The sequence below is a fragment of the Anser cygnoides genome, chromosome 5, assembly GCF_040182565.1.
Source record: "Anser cygnoides isolate HZ-2024a breed goose chromosome 5, Taihu_goose_T2T_genome, whole genome shotgun sequence".
In the NCBI taxonomy this organism is placed as follows: domain Eukaryota; kingdom Metazoa; phylum Chordata; class Aves; order Anseriformes; family Anatidae; genus Anser; species Anser cygnoides.
The window spans coordinates 21,781,889-21,802,771 of record NC_089877.1 but is presented as its reverse complement, the minus strand read 5'-3'; the positions used below and the strand labels follow the sequence as shown (position 1 = coordinate 21,802,771).

Below are 20,883 nucleotides of genomic sequence, written 5' to 3'. Positions count from 1 at the left end.
ATGAAGGAAAAAAATGAAATGGTAGCATTTAACAAAATGTGTTTTGATTGGAGCTTTCAGCTGGATTTTTATCCACCTTTCAGACCTCTTCTGGGAAGAAAGAAATTTGCCTTGATTTTGGTTTGCTGCTGCCAGAATGCAGGACTTTTCCAATTTAATTTTATTAGTTATGCATAAAGCAGACATTGTCATGTTAAGTCATCACACTTGTGATTTCAGCAAAATGATTTTGGACTTGCATATTGATTAGAGAGTCTTCATGTATCTACAAAAGATGTGTATATACACACACACACACACAGAGTCACACATGCAGATTATTGTATTTATCATGGTAGCGTTAGCCCAGAAGCTTTGTCAATTCTTCTAGAGTACTTTTAGGAAGTTGCCCAAAATGCATAGATTTGATCTAAAACCGTTTCAGGCTTCGCTGTGTGTCTGAGAAGCTATAGTCCATGGGAATGAGGGGCAGTGGGGAAAAGAAAGGAGGGGCTTTTGACAGAAATATCAGGCTGCAGTAAATCTTCCTCATTTAGGCAATTTTTATTGGAGTAATTCTGACAGTTGTCATCCTTGAATTGCTTTGAGCATATGGCATATTTCAAAGAGCAGATTGTGAATCATAAAAAATAAAATTAATAACTAACCACAGAATCAGCAACAGTATAATGACAAGAAACAACTACCCTCTAGCTTTTTTTTATTTCTTATTGAATAAATGGTACATTCAAGGTCAAATAGAAGTTGTTTTCTTTCTTCTATGATTGCACAATTTGATAATTTATTAAATATAATTTAGTTTTTCTTGCTTTGGCATCCTATTTTCTTGATGTCCGTCTTGCATTTTATTCTAATTTTAGTCCCTTTATTTAAAATACCTGGTGAAAAAGCATTGCCAAACAAGTTAAAATATGTTTAGGAATGGAAATATGGTTCAGGTCTGAACTATTTTAGGCTGCAAGTAAGTTTAATTCTGTAATCTCTATTTCTTGATTTGTCAATCATTTCTTATTTTCACTAATGTATTTTTTCTAACTTTCTAAATACTTAATCAGATTAGTCACACATTAACAGTCCTGGCCCTGTCTAGGCTTAAAAATAAGCAATATCAGAATTGGGTAAAAAGTTTCTTGCAAGTCTAAAACAGTGTGTTTTGGTAGTGCCTGTCTGTATATGACCAGCTTGTACCATGCCTAATCTAGCTACTAGTTTTAGTGCTACACAAATAAATAAATAAAAATCAATAAACATAAATCGAAGTTTAAGAAAAAAATCCACCCATCAATATGAGAAGCAACAGGGCATAAGCAGCCAGCCCAAGTATACTGGGTGCTATTTAGGATACTTCCCTTTCTGATATCCAAATGTAGCCATTAACAGTAATTATAGATGGTCAGGCATAGTGAGAATAATAAAAGAGGGCAGTAATTTATGACTTAGTTGGCAGTAGAGTATGGTGGCAAAATGAGGAATACTGTTTATCCAAACTGGGAAGTAACGGTCTCTCATTATTACCAAATTCTGTCTTACAATGTGTGTGACGCTTCTGAAAGCAGAAAGTTTGTGTCAAAGGGACTGTGTGTTTGCTCTACAGTTTCCACAGTGATGGCATCTGCTAATTAATAGAGCCCCCATCTCAAAAGTACTGACAACTGCAAAACCACTTGTAGAAGGGTAGAAACAGACTGCTTACCCTCTCACAGTGAATATTCTGAGTATACCTTTCCAGTGAAAGCAGCAAGCAAATTGCTAGGGACAGAAGGAAAGACTTAAGCAACTAGAAATGTGCAGTTTGGTTAAGAGATGGCTAAGGTGTGTCCATAAACCAGGATGAGTATTTGCAGGTAATATAAAAGGCTTGAAAGAATAGCATTAAGATCTGTTAGCCTTTCAATGGAAAAAAAATTAAAAACCTCCTAAAGAACTATTGAAAGCCCCATAATTTCAGACGTTTAAAAGTAGACAAAAGAAAACATTAGCAAATACGACTGAGGGAACAATTCTACACTAGACAAAGAGAGGTCAGATAAATCAGTAGGTCTTTATCATCCTTAATTTCAGAGACTCAAGTAAAAGAATGAATCATGCCCTCAGAAACACTGTTTATATATATATATATGTATATATTTTACACTATCCCAGTAAACCTCTTGTGTAATCAGTAGTGACACCCTTTTTATTTGGAGGGTTTCGTACAGAGTGGTGGATGGTCTAGTGCTCACAGCAATGGGACACCAGCACTGCTTACACTTCACTGTGAACACGGCCTTTCTACTCTGTAGGGAAAGAAATCTGTAAAGAGAAATTCAAGCAGCTATTATTATCAGAATACCTCAAAGATGTGGGGTGTTATGAAAACATAGGTCTTGCTTTAGTCATTCTTTATCAGCTACAGCTTCAAACACGAACCTGCTAATTGCACTCTCTGCATTTTGGTGGATTCTCCTAAACCCACAGATCCCTCTTCTCAGTTATTGAGCTGACAAGTAATTGCACCTCTGAGCCAGCTCAGCAAGCCGTCTCTGCCAGGGAACCTGCTGTGGTATCACTATTACCAACAGTAATCACTGCCCCTAAGGAGTCTATGAATGGGAAGGAGCAATGATAAAACAGGTAAATCAGAAGGGAAAAGCATACATTAAAGCAGCATAACATAATATATAAATGCTAAAATTGCATATGGGAAAATAAAATGTATTTTCATGGTTAGACTATTTTCCCAGTACTCTATTTTCAGATTTAATATAGATTTAAGTCAACTCTCAACTTAATTTTGTTTTGTGATATTCCAGGAGCTTCATGGTTTTTTATTAGGATCCTTATTAACTCTCTTTAACTATGTTGTTATTTTGCCCTTAATATAAGAGGAGTAGCACAGCCATTTTTTTTTTAAATTCTGAATATGTATGCTGACTTTCCCTAGATTTCTGAGATTTTAGTGCAAAGACTTGCAAAAATAGAAAACTATTCTTCCTTCGTTTTCCTCCCTGTGCTCCCCTGCAGCCCTAAATGATTTCAGCTTTACACTCTTAAACTAGCTAATGGTTTTGAAAATCAACTGGTGTTTGATGGGATGGCAGTCACGGAATGCACAACTTGCAGTTTATTTGTCCTCTGATGCTCTATCTACTAACTAAGAAAAAACTGAAAGGAGCATTCCCCCCCCCCCCCCCTTTTTTTTTTTTGGACTCTCACTTCTTTGTACTGTGGTAATAGCTCAGTTTAATGCCAAATGTATCATGTTTATTTCATTTTAATCTACTGCATGTGAGCCTGATCTCATAAGCTCTGAGTACACAGAACTTGCATTGACTTCAGCTGTATTCATGTGCCGTTTCTGGAGGATCAAACCCAAAGAATTTAAACTCCGCTAATTAGCCCTTTAGTGGGAACTTGAGTAATTCTGTACCTTGAACGTTCGAAAATGAAGCAAGTCGGTATTTACTGGAAATGTGGACATTAGAAATGAGTATACTAGGCAGAAACGTTAATGATAATTCTTTCCATTTCCCTCAGAAGATTAATTGCAAAACTTAATTGTGTTAGATTAAAACCCCATTCAAATAAGTACAGCATGATTGTTCAGACTGTTAGCATGTTTGGAATAAAATTAACTAAACATTTTAAAATATCAAATAAAAGAAATTGTATTTTCCTGTTTGGTTACAAGTGATGTATGTTGTTTTTAATACGAACTGCTTAAGCCGTAAGTCTTGAACTAATAACTTCTCAGATAGATGGAAAACCCCCCTACTTCCGTAGCAGCGCAGAGATTTTGGAGAAATGCAGTTGACGCGGCTTTAGGACAGGTTAACTACGAAACCATTTCATCAGCAGGAAGCGGCTCCCGGTATTAAATCCCATCAAACCGCACCTCAAAAAGAAGGATACCTTTCAAAAAAAAAAAAGCGGAGGGAAAAACCTCCGGCAGCAGTTTTGGTCTCCCTCCTGGAGGCTGTCGCCCTCGCAAAGGTGCAGCGCCTTCCCTCCTCTGGGTGTGCTGCTGCTCCATTGTGCCGCTCCCTGGCGCGGCGGGCTGCGGCCCCGAGTGGATCAAACAAACCGTGGTGAAAGTTTCCCTCATTTGCATCACTTCTAGACAGCCCTGTCGTACTCTTTGCTGACAGGAAATCACTGTCTTTGTCACCTTTTTTCAGTGATCTCCTTTTGGCAGAGATCGGCCATGTGACCAGGATTAATCACAACAACAGCTCTGGCTCCGAACTCAATGACATGTTTTCCTCAGCACTTCAATAATGGTGTAGAGGAGTCAGTAGGAAATGACTACATTAATTTCGGAGTGAAAAGATAATTAACACTTAAGGACTAGTGCTATAACCTATGGAGCTATTATTCAAATTAAAACTAATTTATTAAAAACTTGTGAAAAAAACCTGTCCTTTAAAGCAACTGTTAAAATCATCTTGCAAGAGTCCCCGAGTTTAACGAGAGGAATGAACTATATTTAACGCAGGAATATAAATACTGAGAAACTTCACCATTTGAAACTGGAGGCTGAAGTATGTAAAGTGCTTACTTAGATGATATGAATAGGATACTGGCAAACAAAAGCAGCAGTGTGCTCCTAGAATGCTGTGCTTAAAGGAGTTTCCTTGGCAACAGAAATGCAGTTCCAAAAGTAGACAGAAGTTTCCTCAGAAAACATACTATTAATAACAACCTTCCGGAACAACTTGGAACAATTTGACTACTTGGCAATAATAATGCCAAGTGTTCTGCAAATTAATCTAACACATAACACTTATATGTTTCTCTTGCCCGTAATTCTCCTGAACCGGAGGACCGAGTTCTCTTCAGGCGGAGGATACAAATGTGCGAAGCAGTTCCAAATGCCGCTGAAATAGAAAGAGGGCTCAGACGGCAGCAGCCTAGAAGGATCAATTAATGTGCTTCGTATCATTTTAACTTGTAAAACAGATTAGTTTAATTGGATTACTTTGTTCCATTTAAAACAAGTCCTGCGTACCTACTGAAGCCGCATTGTAGTTCAGTCTTTATTTCAAGCAGATTTTCCATATAAAGAAAACTTATTAAAAGATTAACAGCCTGAAGAGTGATATATTTGGACAATATGCTTAGAGGATTGGTTATAAATGAGAAAACGTGAAGATTTTTGCTCCTACGATGCGTATTCTGCACGGTCCGTACTGCCTTCTGTCTGTCCAGTGATCAGTCAGTGCCGGCACCGAGCTGCTAAAGCAGTCGGGGGAGAAGATGGTGATCGTCACTTTGGAGGAAGCTCTCAGCACACGGCAGGATTAAGCCCCTTGTAGCTAGTAACCACAAATCTGCTACGCATGCACTATTTTTAGATATGTCATCATTTCTGTATGAGCCAAGAGAATAAACTAATTTCGGATTTGCCTTGCCAATAAGAATCATTAGAATTCCACTAAAGGCCATAAGTTTACTAGACAGGAAAGGTAGACTGTGCTACTGCCTCGACTTTTCCTGAAATCTTGGATCTAAAGGTTAAAAGTAATCAATATCTCATTGTGCAGCCTGATAATAAGTAATAACCGTGATGTTAAAATCAGATAACACTTAGGTGTGTTGACCCATTTGGGAAGGGTTTTTTTAATTGCAATCAGAATAGTCATTATAGTTTGCTAATAAACTTTTTGGCTAGCTTGCAAAAATTGCCATCTTTTTGAAATATGACTTTAATACTATTAACCAATTATGCCCCAAATTATTACCCAATGTGAAAGCTTTTATTTTATCTGATGAAACATATGTAATTATTTTTTAAATTAATAGAGAAAGATAATTCTGCTAAATAATATCAATGAAGATAGTAGCAATAGTAAATTACAGTACTTACTTATGTCTTCATATATGGATTGATACTTGCCTCAGTAGAAGCTGTTCATGGTAGTATGGTTTTAACTGTCATGCAGAATAAAATAACTGAGCTAAGTTTTGCAGAAAACTCAGAGGTCAGTTACTGTTCTTGAAGTTCAGTAATCTCCATGTACTCGGCTGGATTTTTTTTTCAACAGATTGAGAGCCTCTGCAACGTTCCACGCTAGGTAGGAAAATGGACTGTTTTGTATGAGAGGTCTCAAAAATATCTGACACCCCATGCAGCAATAAAAGTCTGACTGTTATTAGGGCATCAACTAAAGGATCTGACACAGCAAAGCTTCCTGGTCTGTTATTGCAGGGAGTGATGAAATTGGTTAACTTTTTCTGGGCAAGTATTTTCACTTCAGTTGCACTGGAGAACAGAGTGAAAACTCCTTTGTGACACATACTATAACAACCAGTTTATTTTTCAGTGGTCCATATGTTTAACTTTGTAATATGGTTAAATTCCTTGTTACCTCTGGTGAATTCTATATTTTAAAAAGCCGCATATAAAATTATTGTTGGCAGAAAGTCATCTTTAAAGCAGATAAATGTTAAGCTTTAATGTCTTGTATAATTACAATAGGAAACACTGATGACCATGTCTACAGAATTACAAAGTAAGCTTAGAGAATGGGTAAAGAAAGAATATAAAAATATTTTTACATTTTCTTGGTTGCTTCCATAATATGTTTCAAGTGTAAACATGCATTTTTAAAGATAGCGTTATAATTTCTACTGAGAAGACTGCCTATATTTCTAAAAGAAGTGGCTTCATGCATTTCACAAGAGTAAGAGGGTTTCTCCCATTTCTTCCCAGCATGACATTGAAGATGAACTTCACATTGTAGCAAAGCAGTATTTACTGAGCTTGTAGCAAAAGCCAGCACAGCTTTTGGGAGATTAAAGCAGTGTGTCTAGAATGAAAGAGGCATTCGACTTCAAACAAAAGTAAATGTGTACCACATAGCTGTCATCACCATTCCTTACTACAGCTGCAAAATGTGGACAATTTACAGTCATCACGTCAAGCATCTTAGTCAACTCCACATGCTCTGTCTTTGTGCCCTTGGTGGTATAAAATGGTAGGATAAGGTCCCAAGCACTGAGACCTTAAAGCTTTGTCAAATACTCAGCAGTGAAGCAATGGTCTGGCACACTCAGCTATGGTGGTTTGAGTGCATATGTCCAGCAGTAAATTGCCCCAAACCATTTTCTGTTCAACAAGAATTTTAGGTTTTTTTTTTTAAAAAGGGGGGGGGGGGGCAATATCACCTTAATTCACCCAATGGGTGATGAAAATTACCACCTTCAATGCTTTCTATATTCTAGGACTGCATAGCATCCAAAAAAGTTAGAAAGGGCTCAAGATTAGTGTCAGATATACTAAATTATTATTGACCTAATCTTTGGATCGAGAATCCCTAATAAATGATATTACCCTTGTGCTGTTATACTTGCAGTCAAACACTGGGCACAACAGTACTGGTGCTGCAATGTTCTTCCATCCCCTGAACAGAATGAAGAGGCCATATGGTGTCCCAAAACATGCGTGTGTTCTGATTTACATGTTCTTAGCACGACCTCTCAAAAATTTATCATTTGGTTTAAAGGAGTTTAGGTTATCTGTATTTTCTTGTTTCCTGACACAGTGGATCACATGCAGACCACATGTAAGTCCTAAGAGCTGCCTGCTCTGAGGCTAGTATTTCATCAATTATCGTAAGGTTTAGGATTCTAGGGACGTATTTTCAAAGTTGAACATTGAAATTGGCTTGTTTGGCTTTAATAAAGTCAATATGAGTCAGCTGACTAAAAAAATCTTGTACAGTCATTTTGGAATTTGCACTCACAATTCACTCATAAAATCTCATATACAATAATGCCAAATAAGGAAGAACAGCCCTCTGTGTAGAAATCTGAAGAAGACAGGACTGATTTCTCTTTATCGCACTGTATCGCAGAGCCTTTTGTCCACAGCCATTGTTCTGGGTTGCAAAACCATATATTACCAATTAAAATTGGTAGTATTTAAATAAATTAAGTATGTAACATAGAAATAGCTCAATCAGATCAGAGAACAGTGAATCTTACTTGATTCTCCACACTGTCGTTTCATGAGGTTGTCCAGCAATCCTGACCCCCATCACCTTAGAGCTAAGTCCATAGAGCATGCTGTCTTGAGCTGTTCCACAGCCTGAGCCCCATACTGTGAAGAGCCATCTTCTGTGTGGTGCACGTGCAAGTGTCTGTCCTAAAGCTACCTTCTACTAGTCTACTTTGATGCCCTATAGTATTTTTTATTGGAAAATATAGCAAATAATGTATTGAAGTAAGACAGAAATAGGACAGTGACAACATAATTTTTGACTGTGTATGTGAACAAGTTTGTGGTTTTTGTAGCAGGCTGGTGGATTGGGATTTTTTAGTGGGATCCAGATAAAAAACTCACTAGTGCCTTAGATGACAGCAAACACCTATGGGGCAAAAGTATTACCCTATTTCTCATGTTACTTGCCAAATTTTAATTTGTTTTCCTATATTTTCACATCATTCCACAGGAGAAAATATATCAATGTTTTCTAAACTCATAGAAATTAGGTGTTTTATCCATGATATTTTGCTTCAGAAACATAATAACAGGAAATACTATTTTATTTCCCAATTACTATTCCTCAGTATATCTCATAAATAATTGATATTGTAATGTTTCTTATTAAAAATAAACAAAACCCAAATGAACACAGAAAACCTTGTTACCAGGTTTTCTAGATGAAACCTAAATTCACTAAATCTCAATAAACTTGCAGTTGCATTACATTCAATGCATACATAGCAAAATCATAAAAAATAAGTTACAGTGAAGTATACCAGTTTACAATCTCCCAAATTTTTATTTGTATTTTTCACTTTTACAAATACTTTTATAAGATATGCGTTCTTTAAATGCAATATATACAAATATAAAATATTTATATTTAGTTGTATAAGTGTGTAACCATTTTACAAACTTAAGTTTAGGTGATTGTTTTGCTTTGTGAGTATACATTTTAATACATTTTACTAAAATAGCTCCAGTATTTTGTGCTAAATTCTCCTCCTTACAAGGTAAAATAAGCAATTTCATAAATAATTTCATTCACAGTTGTTGCAGTCGTAGTTGCATCAGGTCCAATGGGGTCCTGGGGTAGGTTCCAGCCAGCTCCTGTGGCCAGTGGGAAATGCCTGTGGCTCTTCCTAACCATTCGTGGGTGCTGATATTTTAGCATTACAGAAAACATGGTTGCTATAGGATTGCAGTAATCACGAACTGTAAATATTAAGTTTGTTTCTATGGAGAGGTGCTTTTGGGGGAAGACAGCAGTTGCACCCTTCAGTCGTCATTGTTGCAGCATAATCGGTGCCATTGCAGATTTGCAGAACGTACTCCAGCTGTGTCACAGAGCAGACCAGCAACACATGTTGCTGCAGGGAAAACTATGGGCCAGTTATAGTTTGAACAGTGATGCGCTGGGAGAAGGGGTCATCTGTGAAGACTAATTTAGACTACTAAGAGAGCTAAGTAGACCAGTCTATAAGAAATAGAGGCTTCTCCAAGGGGTGATTCAGGGCAGAAGCTTAAGTTAAGCACTTTGAAATAGTTTCAGAAGAAACCTTTTCTCTCTTATCTCTCCACTGATTGTATAAAAGGGTTATGAAGATCAGCCTCTCTCAGCATTACCTCTCACTGACTTTCTCAGTTATCATGAAAAGAGTTTTTTTTAGTACCATTGTGTCATGTCTATGCAATATTCCAGTTTGAAACCCTGCTGTGATGCATCCAGAATTTGACAGACGTTACGCTGCCGTTTGATCATCTCTGCTTTACCAATTGATTTTGCTTAGAAATGGGAGATGATGGATAAAGAATTTCTGTTAGAGTTTTTCAGGTGGTAACTCTCTAAAGGTGAGCATTTGTCTTTTTGAGTGAGGTATTGAGACTGACATACATGTTTTTTTGCTGGCCATCATCAAGGAGGACTATGTGTCTGCTAGGGAAGTGGAAGAACAGTAATTGCCAAGACCTCTTAGATTCTTAGCATGTGTGGAGAGATCAAATTAACACCATCAGCTGTGAGAAGTAGTTTGTCCCATGATCCCACTTTGCTGTTTTAGAAAGTTAATCTGTAGTATTTTGTTTTGATTTTTCAGTAAGCGTATCTAATTTAAACTTGGGTTTTGTTTTTCACCAGCAAGTCAATAATCAAACGCCTCATAGTGTGAGTATGGAAGACTTTCGCCTTTCTTTTCCCAGGTCTCAGGAAAAAAAAGGCAAAAAAAAAAAAACACAGAAAAACCAAACCACAAACAGAAAAGCTTTCTTTCTGAAAATATGCAGTTTCCTTATTGCTTCAGCTTAGGTCAAATAGAATATGTAGAATATGTAGAGTATGTAGAATATGTAAGGTGTTAATTCCAGAATGCCAGAGGCTGAAATGTGTAATAGTTAAAATAAACAAAAGGGATGGGGATGTGGAGGGGGAAGAGAGAGAGGAAGAGGACAAAATAGGTGAAGAAAATCACCCCTCTTGTACCTTTGCCTCTGTGTGCTGAGCTAGGGACCTTTCTGTCCATTCCTCCTTCATCTAATATTAATGGCTAAATAGTCTCTGTGTTGTTAGTTTCCTGGCTATTAGAGAGTAAAATTCATAAGATACCTACTGAAATTAGAGGCCATACAGCAGTTCCTCATCAACCCATGTATTCACACTGCAGATAGATAACTAACTTACTGTGATCAGAGAATTAGACAAAAGGGAGCAGGTTTCATTGCTGATGAAAACTACTGGCCTGGCCTCTCTGGGCCCACCAAATTTCAAGAGTCAATGAAGGTACTAAACAAAGAACCAGTTTAAGACTAGAAATGTTAAGTAGTTTCCTCATATTTCCCCAAAAGTAGCACATGAGATCTGGGACAACAGTCACATTAGACAGGAAGGTAGTATCTGTGAATACCCAGATAAAATACACCTAAAAGTCATCTAATATAGCTTGCATGATTCTGAGCACCAGAAAAACTGGAACTCCAGATAAAAAGTGCTTTGCTTTGAGGCAATGGCAACAACGTCTTAGTCTCTAAAAAGAATTGATCAGAATGACAAATATAATTCAAAGTAAATACGAAGCTATAAAAAGGTTTACTTAACCAGTGCCAGAAACATAAAAGGGGATATGGTATGGCGCCAAGAACTGGAGTGCCCATGTGTAACTGAAGACATAAAACATTTCGTAATTATATCTCTTCCCCGGGATCACTTGTGAAACACACAATTCTCATTCACAGGGAAGATTTCAGAGGAAAGCGAGTTGAATGTATACTTCCAAATAGTGGCCAAACTATCCAGAGAAGTGCCAAAAGACAAACAGCAGAACACACACATGGATATAAGTCAAAAGAACACGTGAAGCAGGGCAGATTCAGATCAGCTGAAAATGTAGGCGTTTTAGTGCAACATACGTAGTTGAACAGGCATTGTGAAAAGTAGAAAGGAAAATGTTTTTGTAAAAAAAAAAAAAGCCCCATGCAGGCGGACTGAATATTGCAGTTACCTTTGAAATTAAAATACAGTGTCTGAAACCACTGAGAATTTAAGGTTTTAATGAAGGAGATATCTGTAATGTGACTTAAGCAGATCTAAAGATTCTCAGTGTTCTGGCAATGCATAAGGCTGCCAGGCATTCAATTGCTATATTTGCAACTATGCTATTAGATCAATGACTAATTTGATACCAGCTGGATTGTGGAGCCAGCTGCAGTGCAACACTGATAAGGAGCAAAATTAGACTGGAGAGATGCAACCAAGCACTGCAGATGTGCAATGAAATCATGATGAGGCCAGTGGATTAAATGTAGTCAGTCAATAAGGAACCCCTGAAATAAGAGATATAATCACTTAAAGTTTACAATGGTTGTTTTACAGGAATTCTGTACGCTGGTGGCCATACATCTGTACAAGCTCTGGTTTCAGTTGCAAAGCAGTATTCAAAGCAGTATCTGAAAGAAACAGGACAGTTGCTGTTTCCTCTTTAGCATTCTAGGTGAACATAATACTTTTGAAGATGACCACTTGATGTTAAGTTGAAGTTAGCACAAAACCCCACAAATCACCCTAGAGTTCCCCAAGACAGAATTCTGCGAGTCTGCTGAAACTGCTGAAAAAGGAAATGTGGCAAAGTAGAGATTGTGAAGCCACAGAAACTAAGGCAGACTGGATCTGCCTTAGCGGCAGACCTGCTAGTGATCTGCTAGTGGTCAGAAACCATTAAACTGACCTCCAAATCATTGAACTGAAAGCCTGGGACATTTTTTTTTTTTCTTCACAGTGAAAATGTTCACTGTGATGTCAAATACAAAATTGGCATATTGAGATACCAGTCCTTTAATAGTACAACTATTTCAAGGGAGTGAGCTATGGTCTCCTTCTTTAGAGAAGTGAATCCCTTTGCAGAACTGTGGAGCTTTACAGAAATCTCCTAGTGATACAGAGCTCCTGTTAGCTCCTCTGTTGTTGTTCCCCACACCACAGTAGAAATAGCGAATGCACATAGGGGTAAGTAAAAATGAAAATAGCATTCCTTCTGACACAGATCACCAAGTGTGGAAAAGGCCCCAGTGATAACTAGCAGCTGGAATATGAGAATGAAGGCTGATTTATATGACCCAATTGCCATTTTATTGTTGGCTTAATCCAAGGGTGAGAGAAGCACTATAGATAGTAAAAATTTCTTTCTTTCACTTTTCTTTAGATCTTAAAATCATAGGTTCAGGGAGTACCACACTGGACTTTCTACACTAGAGCCTCACTTAACATACACAGATTGTCTCTGAGAGGAGTAGGGGCTCTTGGATCCCAGCAGGAGATGGGAATTAGAGGCAAAATACTGTGCATCAGCTGATCATTGCAAAGAAGTGGCTTCTAGCCCTGGTTTCTGAAATCAGTGAAACAATGAATTTCTGTCTTGCCCAGAAGCAACAGCACAGCTTTCTCCCTTCACATGCACAGTGCACTATTCTTCCAGAAGAGACAATGTACCATGCGTTATCTGATGGGCAGTGTCTCACCTCAGAGACACAACCTGCTGCCTCTGGCTACTGATGGACCCACACCCACAACTATTATTTTTTTTGGTCTCAATTCAATGCTGGTTGTATTTCTACTGATTAATGAACAGTACTGACTCTTCTCTAAAAATTGATGAACAAAGTAGAGTACTTGGTATAGGTGCAAAGTAAAGAGTATGCAGTTTGTTTAAAGATAAATATATGCATTTACTTCAGTTGTCTGTAAGATACATATCTGTATACATGTATTTTGTCTAACAGCACAAATACAAAATAAGTGAGCTTAGCTATTCCTGGCACATTTCAAAGTTACAGTATTAAAATGTTAAGCAATAAAAATGTGTATTTCATGGAAAATGTTTATGTCTGGCTCACATTAATTAAAATTCTACTCGTCCTGTTAGAAGCAAGTTTAAAAGGGAGGTAGAACATTGCTGGCCAATAGCATTGGGCAATAACAAGCAGAACTAATTATTGGGTGGGGTAGGTGACATACGTGTGAAGAGTTTTTTGCATCTCTTTTAAAAGCAGTGTGTCTCACAAGGTATTTCTTGGCTGAACTGCAGGGTATTCTCTCTCTGTAGACTGACCATTTCCACAGACAATGATCTTCATGGCCATAGTAAACCAGCAGGTAGGAAATCCTCACCTTGGTGCTGAGGCACGCTCAGATGACAGCTAAAATGTTCTGCTTTGTCCCTGCACGTTTAAATAGCAAAGAAGTATATTTTCCACACTTTACCCAGGTGAATTCTTGCCAGAAAATGAATCTTGTATGTGCCTCCTTCCCTTCAAACCAGTCACTATTATAATAACTTGCATATCATTTAAAGCTGTTGTGCTCATGGTGGCTGTATGTTCTGAATATTTCCTCCGTATTTGGATAACCTCACAATATGGTGAACTAGAGTGATGGCAGACCTTCTGATGGTTTAGGCATTTGGTTTGATTAAAATCAGCATAGACCATTTGGATCATGCATGTGATTTGTTTGTAAATTTGATGTAGAGGTCTTATGAGAAAAGATTTTTATATTGATATTATGGTTTTATAAGGCTAAAAATTGCCTCAAACACACAACATTTCCAGTCACATGCACACTGCTTTGCTCTCTGGTGCTTTCTAATTTATTCACTCCTGAAGAATATGCTTCCTCCTCAGATTCTTCAGCAATTGTTGCATCTTTCATTTTAGTTCTTTTTGTACATGTCTTATAGCTTGGTGACTTAATCTGCCAGGGCTAGAATTTGCTATCCTAGTGCTATAGATGTTAATACCAGCAGATTCTGATCAAACCCGACAGATCATGTTCTGACTCTTAGTTGTCAGGTCATTCAACAATTGAGGATCTTTCCAAAGTTTTTACCCTAAACTCATCTATTCAGACATCTCAGCTACTTGTCACTAGACAGCAGTTGCCTTACATTTCATATCAACTTCTTTGGTAAGTCTGAATCTACAGCATGGACAGTAACTTGCACTGGTGCCTGTTGACATTGGTTTGTATGGCTGTAAGATATTTTGACCCCGATCTGTGGGCATTGTAATCTCAGTTCCTGCGTCCTTCAAAGTAGTGGGCTGGCCAATGTGTTTTTACATACCCTGTGTTCAAGCTTCCCAGGGAAGCTCCTACAAGACAGTTATGAGTCTTATCAAGGGAACGGAGAAGCACAGTGTGATAGGCTGAGCTGTGGGGGAACCTCATTTTCTAAAGTGTCATGGGAAAAGACTGGGAACTTAACTTATGAGCACCTTCAGTGCAAGAAAACGTTGCTCAACCAACCTGAGTATCTTGCCTCAAGCAGTGACCACTCCCTGAAAACCTAAGATAAGGTAAAGAAAAACTCTTTTATATATTCCTACGTTAGTTCTAATAGGCTTTAATTGATGGAGTTTATGCGTTTATTTCATGTTCTTACGTTCTTCGTATGGTCCTCTAATTTTTAGTTTAAAGTGGATAATTAGCTTATTTGACCACCAGGTGGCCTGCTACACTGTGTTGTTCGGTGTATGTCCGGACTCGTGTCTTGGGAAGGGTGTACAATAATATTGATTGAAATTTCTATTATTAGAGGGCATTATTCTGTAACTGCAAGCATGGCATTTGTAATCTTACTTTGGTCTTTTTTGTTGTACCAGTCAAATGTAAATGTTTTCATACCAGTGAGAATTTTTGAGGGCTAACTGAAAAGGTTGCAAAATTAACAAACATGTAGAATATCCGTAAAGATTTTTATACGGTTTAAATGTCCAACCCTTTTTCTTAAGTGCTTAATGGCTTTACCAAAGGACAGTTAACTTCTTCCTCTGCCATTTCTTCCACACTTTATTAAGGAAGCAAAGAATAAAATCAATGCAATGGCAATTCTTCAAACATCAATACCAAATGCCAATCACCAATGAGCTGGAAAAATTACCCTTAATAGGGTTAATGTAGTGCTAGTGTAGCTTCTTAATGTACAAAAGCTCTATAGCCTGTTCTGAAATATGTATTCATTACTTTAATTTCTTTAAATTTCAGTTCTATAGCAACATATTATATCTCCAGCATAATAGCTAAGAAAATGACCTAACATAGTTGATTCAGATGCAGATTTGAAAAAAAAAAAAACACAAACACATAACCTAGTACTATTAGGAACATGGAGTATTCAACAAGGTAGACTTTTTATTATTATTTTTAGAATTGTCACTAATTATAAAATGATTTTTTTTACACTAAGAAGCACAAGTTTGGGTAAAACTATTTATTTTATTAAAATGAAGGTACCATTCATGACAGGTATGTCACCATAAAAATCAGTCACTTACTTTTCCTGATATTCTCAACAGAATATCTTCCTTAAAAAAAATCGGAATATTGCAGCATAGGTGATGGGATCTTGTTCTCTTCCCCTCAGCCTTTTCTCATTCTTTTTCCTTCAATTCACTATCTTCATTTGGAATTACTAAATTCCCTACATATGCAGCATAGTACAGCAAATGTTTATTCACTAGGCAGAGAATGGTTAAATTTGAAGGCATTGATACACATTATTTTAAGTATATAGCTTGTCTTAATGGGCACAGACCTTTCTAATTTGTATTTGTATTTGAACTGCCACACAGCTATCATGGCATGCATGGTTACCAGGATAAGTTGACCACAAAAGCAGGACCAGAATGTCTTGAGAGAATGCCAGAAAAGGAAAAGTTTGTAAGGCTACCCTAGTGTTCTCTACAGCTGAAGTAGATTCAAAATATCCTGAATTTGCTTCATATTATTTCAGGACTGGTTTTGTGTCCTGATATTTCCTGTTGCTGCGGTCCTTTGAAAAATTCCTTCTCAGATATATGCATATATTTTCAAGACATGTCTTTTTCATCTTTTTTTTTTTTTAACATAGAATTCAGACATTAGTGTAGGAATAATTTGCCAATATCTAAACCAATATCTAAATCAATGCATTGAAAGCATTATATGTGTTTGAATATCGATAACCACCAGTTTATCAGACTGCTTAGGGCATGAAGATTAGCATTTAATTGAAGCAGCATAAGTCAACAGGAGGGTGTTTTTTGTTGTTGTTGTTTTTTCTTAAATTCACTTCTACAGTTTCATTGCAGTATTTTTTTAGAATTAAGTTTATTTTATTTTATTTATTTGTTTATTTATTTGTTTAATTGCTGAAAGGTTCTATTAATATACAGGCCTTTAACTGTATGCTCGTTTCAGAGAAGCTTATTGCACAATGCTAAACAGAATGCTAAGCAGATTCCCTAGTCTGTCAAGATGATTTCGCATTCAACTTTAAAATTTCCAGTGTGAATCTAGTGCAGGTATGTACTAGAAAATACTCTTCTTGTGGATGCAAAACTTATTGATATCGTCCAAGTCACTTGCTTATTTGCTACTATGGTTATTTTCTCCTACTCTCCATACTTCTTTCCAGCATGAAAAGAAGCAGAAAAAAATCTTAAGCTGAACCAGGAGAGCCTAACAAGTAAAAGCCAAAATGTGACTACAGGCAATATTGTCCGTAAGCACAAGTTAAATCCAAACCCATTGTTTTTCATTTATATTAGGGTCAAGTTATGGAAAATGGGCTTTCTGACAGTACTAGGAAGAATCAAGCCTTCAGATTGTCCAAAGTATGTATATTTGTCTTCACCAGCCTCTGTAAAAATTGTTCTGCTTCTCTATATTTTGGTTCTGTATGTAGTAATCCCAGAAACATGAAATCCAAGATCAGTGCAAGTCATCTGTTTTCATATTTGATTCTTATACTAACGTCATGCTTTCACAGGCATTCAAACTATTGGCAAAGGTATAAGAAGATAAAACAGCAGGAAGTTAAACTTAAACAAATTCAAACTAGAAACAAGCCACACAGCTTTTAGCAGCTAAAGAAGCCAATGATTCTTCATTTTATCAAGCAATGCTATGAATTTTCCATCATTTGCGACTTTAAATCAGGGTTGGATGCAATACTAAAAGATTTGCTTAAACCCAGAACATTGAGAGTTTAATATAAGGAAGGGAAGGGAAGAGTATGGCACATTTTATACAAGTGGTGAGGTTAGATTATGACAATTTCTTGAACTTCAGATCTGTGAATCAGCCCAAGTTTTTTTCAGAGAATATTTTGGCAGAATGCCTTTAGAAATGAGAAGAAGCTTTCAGCTTTCATCATGCCAGCAAATAACAGAGTTCACATTTAGCAGCAGCATAAAGCCTTGAAAACAGACACCTGAAATCAGGGAAATAGAAGCAGAGGAAAAGCTTCTTTTGTTTCTGTCTCACTAGTTGTGCAGTAGACAAAATGAGTTCAGTGTCACTATGCTTATGTATTTTTTAAAGGTAGCTATTAGTTCGTAAATGTCTTACAGAAATAAAGATTTACCGAGTTTAGATCTGAGGTATTTTCTACAGTGACTAAAATGTACCATAAGTAGTATAATACCTTTTATTTCAGTGTAGTATGAAACAAACAATGTTAAGTAGTTTTGAGCTTGGCTACGCTAGACAAGGTGTTCTGTAGGAGAGAATGCCAGTGCAGATCTCGAAAGACTTGTGCTCCCACATGAGTGATCTCCAACACTGGACTCGTCATCCATCTGTGCCTCAATTTCTCATTTGAAATTGAGGATTATATTTCTCCACAGGACTGTTGTGAGTCCCCAACTAATTGGAGCACAGGAGTGGCAAGCTTGATTGTGCCTGTAAAATGCTGCATTAGCCATAGCCTTGCTGATGGCTGTTCTGAAAGAGGCCAAGCATCCCTCATAGGCACAGCAGCTGTTTGAGATACAGAGAGACTGGCTTTTAGCATGTCCCAGATTGTTTAGTTTCCAACATTTCTGGACAGAACTGCTGTTCATAGTAACGGTCAAAAGCATCTCACTCCATCCCATCACAGAGTAACAGAGTGCATGCTTCTGCTCCTGGTGGTTCACGATCACATTTCACAGACCCCTCGGGTGGTGAGGCTTTTAAAGAGCAAGCCCAATGCCACGGGCAGGTGGAAAGAGGCAACACTTCTTTTTCATTTTCCCTTTTCTTTTCCCATTATATGTGTGATAGCTTCTCCCAATTTTATTGTTTTGGTTTTGTCTGTCTTAAATTATTTAAAATATTAAAATATTGTTACATTCTGAAAATCTGTTCTTAGAAATGGATTCAGAGCCTAATTGACTAAGTTTCTGGAGGTTAAAAAAATCATAATTTGTCATGTTTGTTAGTTTTTAGAAACAATGGTCACACCAGGATAGTCCCTTAAATATTATGCAGCAAAGACAGTGGTGTGGGAAAGTGTTCTAAAATTGAATTACATCTTGGAAGAAGTTTCTCCACATTCAAGGTACTCTGGCTCTTACTGAGAAAGCTGCTTGGGCATAGCATTATGCTGTGTTGATCACGAGTGAGGAAGAGAGAAAGCATCTGTGTTAAACACTTATAGGTCCATCAGGGTGTTATCAGATATTCTGAAGAATGCTAGTTGTTAGTTCTCATCATTCAGCCATCTTTATATGCTTAGTTTGTTTCAGGGACTTACTACTAACAAGGGAAAAAAATGGTCGCTGCTGTAACGTTTACTATCAAAGCTGTTAATACTGTAAAAAATGAAATATTTTCTTCCATGTTAAAATAATTCAATGACATTTGTGAGGTGTACAACTTCTTGCCAACTCTTCTAATTTAAAACATTATCTGTTTGAGGAAAACATATGTTAGAAATTTTTAATTCAGTGATAGGAAAGGCACTAATGAAATATGCATGTATGAATTTTGTATCGCATAAGTTTCCTCTTTCTTGAAATGTGATTAAAAGCCAGACATCTGGATTATGTTTAAAAAGCTTGAATTTCCAGTTTTCAGAGAGATTCAATCTATTTTGACACTGTACACTTAGCCTTAACATTTTCAGCATGCTGTTAACATTACTTGCTATTGTAAAAAATAAGTTCAGGTTTAAACAAAGTTGGTCTTCTAATGCTAAAAATGTTTTCTGAAATAGCTGTTTCTGCAGCATTCACACAGCCATGGTTTAGGCTGTGTCAGCATTTCCATTATAAATTTGCTCTTGAAAGCAGTTTGTAGTTGATCTTAAAAATAACATTTCAACTTGAGAGTATTTTTTCCTTTACTTTAAAAGTACTATGTTTTTCCCAGAATAGTGTTAAAAAGGAAAGATTGACTTCTTAACAATTTTTTAAATTCACTATGAAATGAGATTTGTCCACTCTTAATACAGGTAATGGAATTGGGATGCTTACTTTCTGCTTTTGTTTTAATAACATTTATTTGTATTTATGAAAGCGAACAGATTTTAGCTGCTATGTCACTTGAAGAGTTTGGTATAGGTCTGTCTGGAGATGATAAAACACGGCTAACCATATAACTTTCTTTTTAACATGTTTTAACAATAGTTTCAATGTAGTACATTGTAATGGCATTACTATAAAAGAAATTACAATGATTGCCAGTGTTTTAGGTAGTCCGTGGAGATGTCTCAGCACTCCTAGTGGACCCGCTGAGTGTGCCAACTTTGACATAACTCAAGGGAAATTATAAGGAACGAATCAAATAGCAAATTACAAAAACTATTAGCTTTCACTTTACGTAATACAGTACAGGATATGTGTTTAAAATAAGAATGACATTCTTTCATTGTAACTTTGGGGCAAATTGAGAAATCTGCTGTCAGCACCAGATTGCACCTTTCTGGTCAGAGGCTTACTTGGGCCCTCGAAGAGGTGTAAGTTCTGTTGTGTAGAAAAAAGTTCGAGTACTGTAAAGATCGTGTTGTTATACTAGACTCTACAGGTGATGAGTACTCAGGCCACTTATTCTGAGGTTAGAGACTGAGCCAGCTAGACACTGACACAAGTTTATTCACCAGCCTGCAGAGATTGCAGGGCTATCATCACCACAGGCAAGGGATGATTTTCTTTTCTCGCAGTTAACAAGGTCTAGAACCATGGGTTACTACAGCCAGTGTGCCCTAAATGGTGGGATACTGGAGCCATCCAGACCTCAGAGCTCCTTTGTGGATTCTCCTGCCCTTTGGTAGAGACTTTGAGTTCTGTCTGTTGTCAGTTTAGATTTTGATTTGGTTCTTTTTGCAGTTGACAATTTCTTCTCCCGTGAAACAGTATAGAAAGTAGGTAAGAGGAAGGATCCAGAGATATTCTAGCCTCAAACATATCCCAGTAGGTACTGCTAGAAGAGAGGATAATTTATTTGTCGATGTTTCAGTCAGGCTTCACTCACGGGAGGCTATTACTGACCGCCATTAGCATTCTGGCTGAGTAACAATGGAGTAAGGACTTCAGAAGAGCCAGACTGTGAAAGATAAATGCACAGGAACATCCATTTCAAAATAAAACGATGCCTGTAACACACAGCCTGACAATAGTAGGTGCATTTG

The 20,883-nt window shown here is 37.1% G+C and overlaps 1 protein-coding gene and 1 long non-coding RNA gene across 12 annotated transcripts in view; one reads left to right on the top strand and one right to left on the bottom strand.

Annotated features, from left to right (window-relative positions):
• LOC106031742 (uncharacterized) overlaps positions 1 to 6,036 on the bottom strand; it is a 32,895-nt gene extending 26,859 nt beyond the window's left edge. Inside the window, exon 1 of the long non-coding RNA XR_007161323.2 lies at positions 5,846 to 6,036. This is a non-coding gene — a long non-coding RNA (uncharacterized lncRNA). The remainder of the gene's footprint in view (positions 1 to 5,845) is intronic.
• AKAP6 (A-kinase anchoring protein 6) overlaps positions 1 to 20,883 on the top strand; it is a 283,028-nt gene that overhangs the window by 194,536 nt on the left and 67,609 nt on the right. The gene's annotated exons all lie outside the window — the stretch shown is intronic.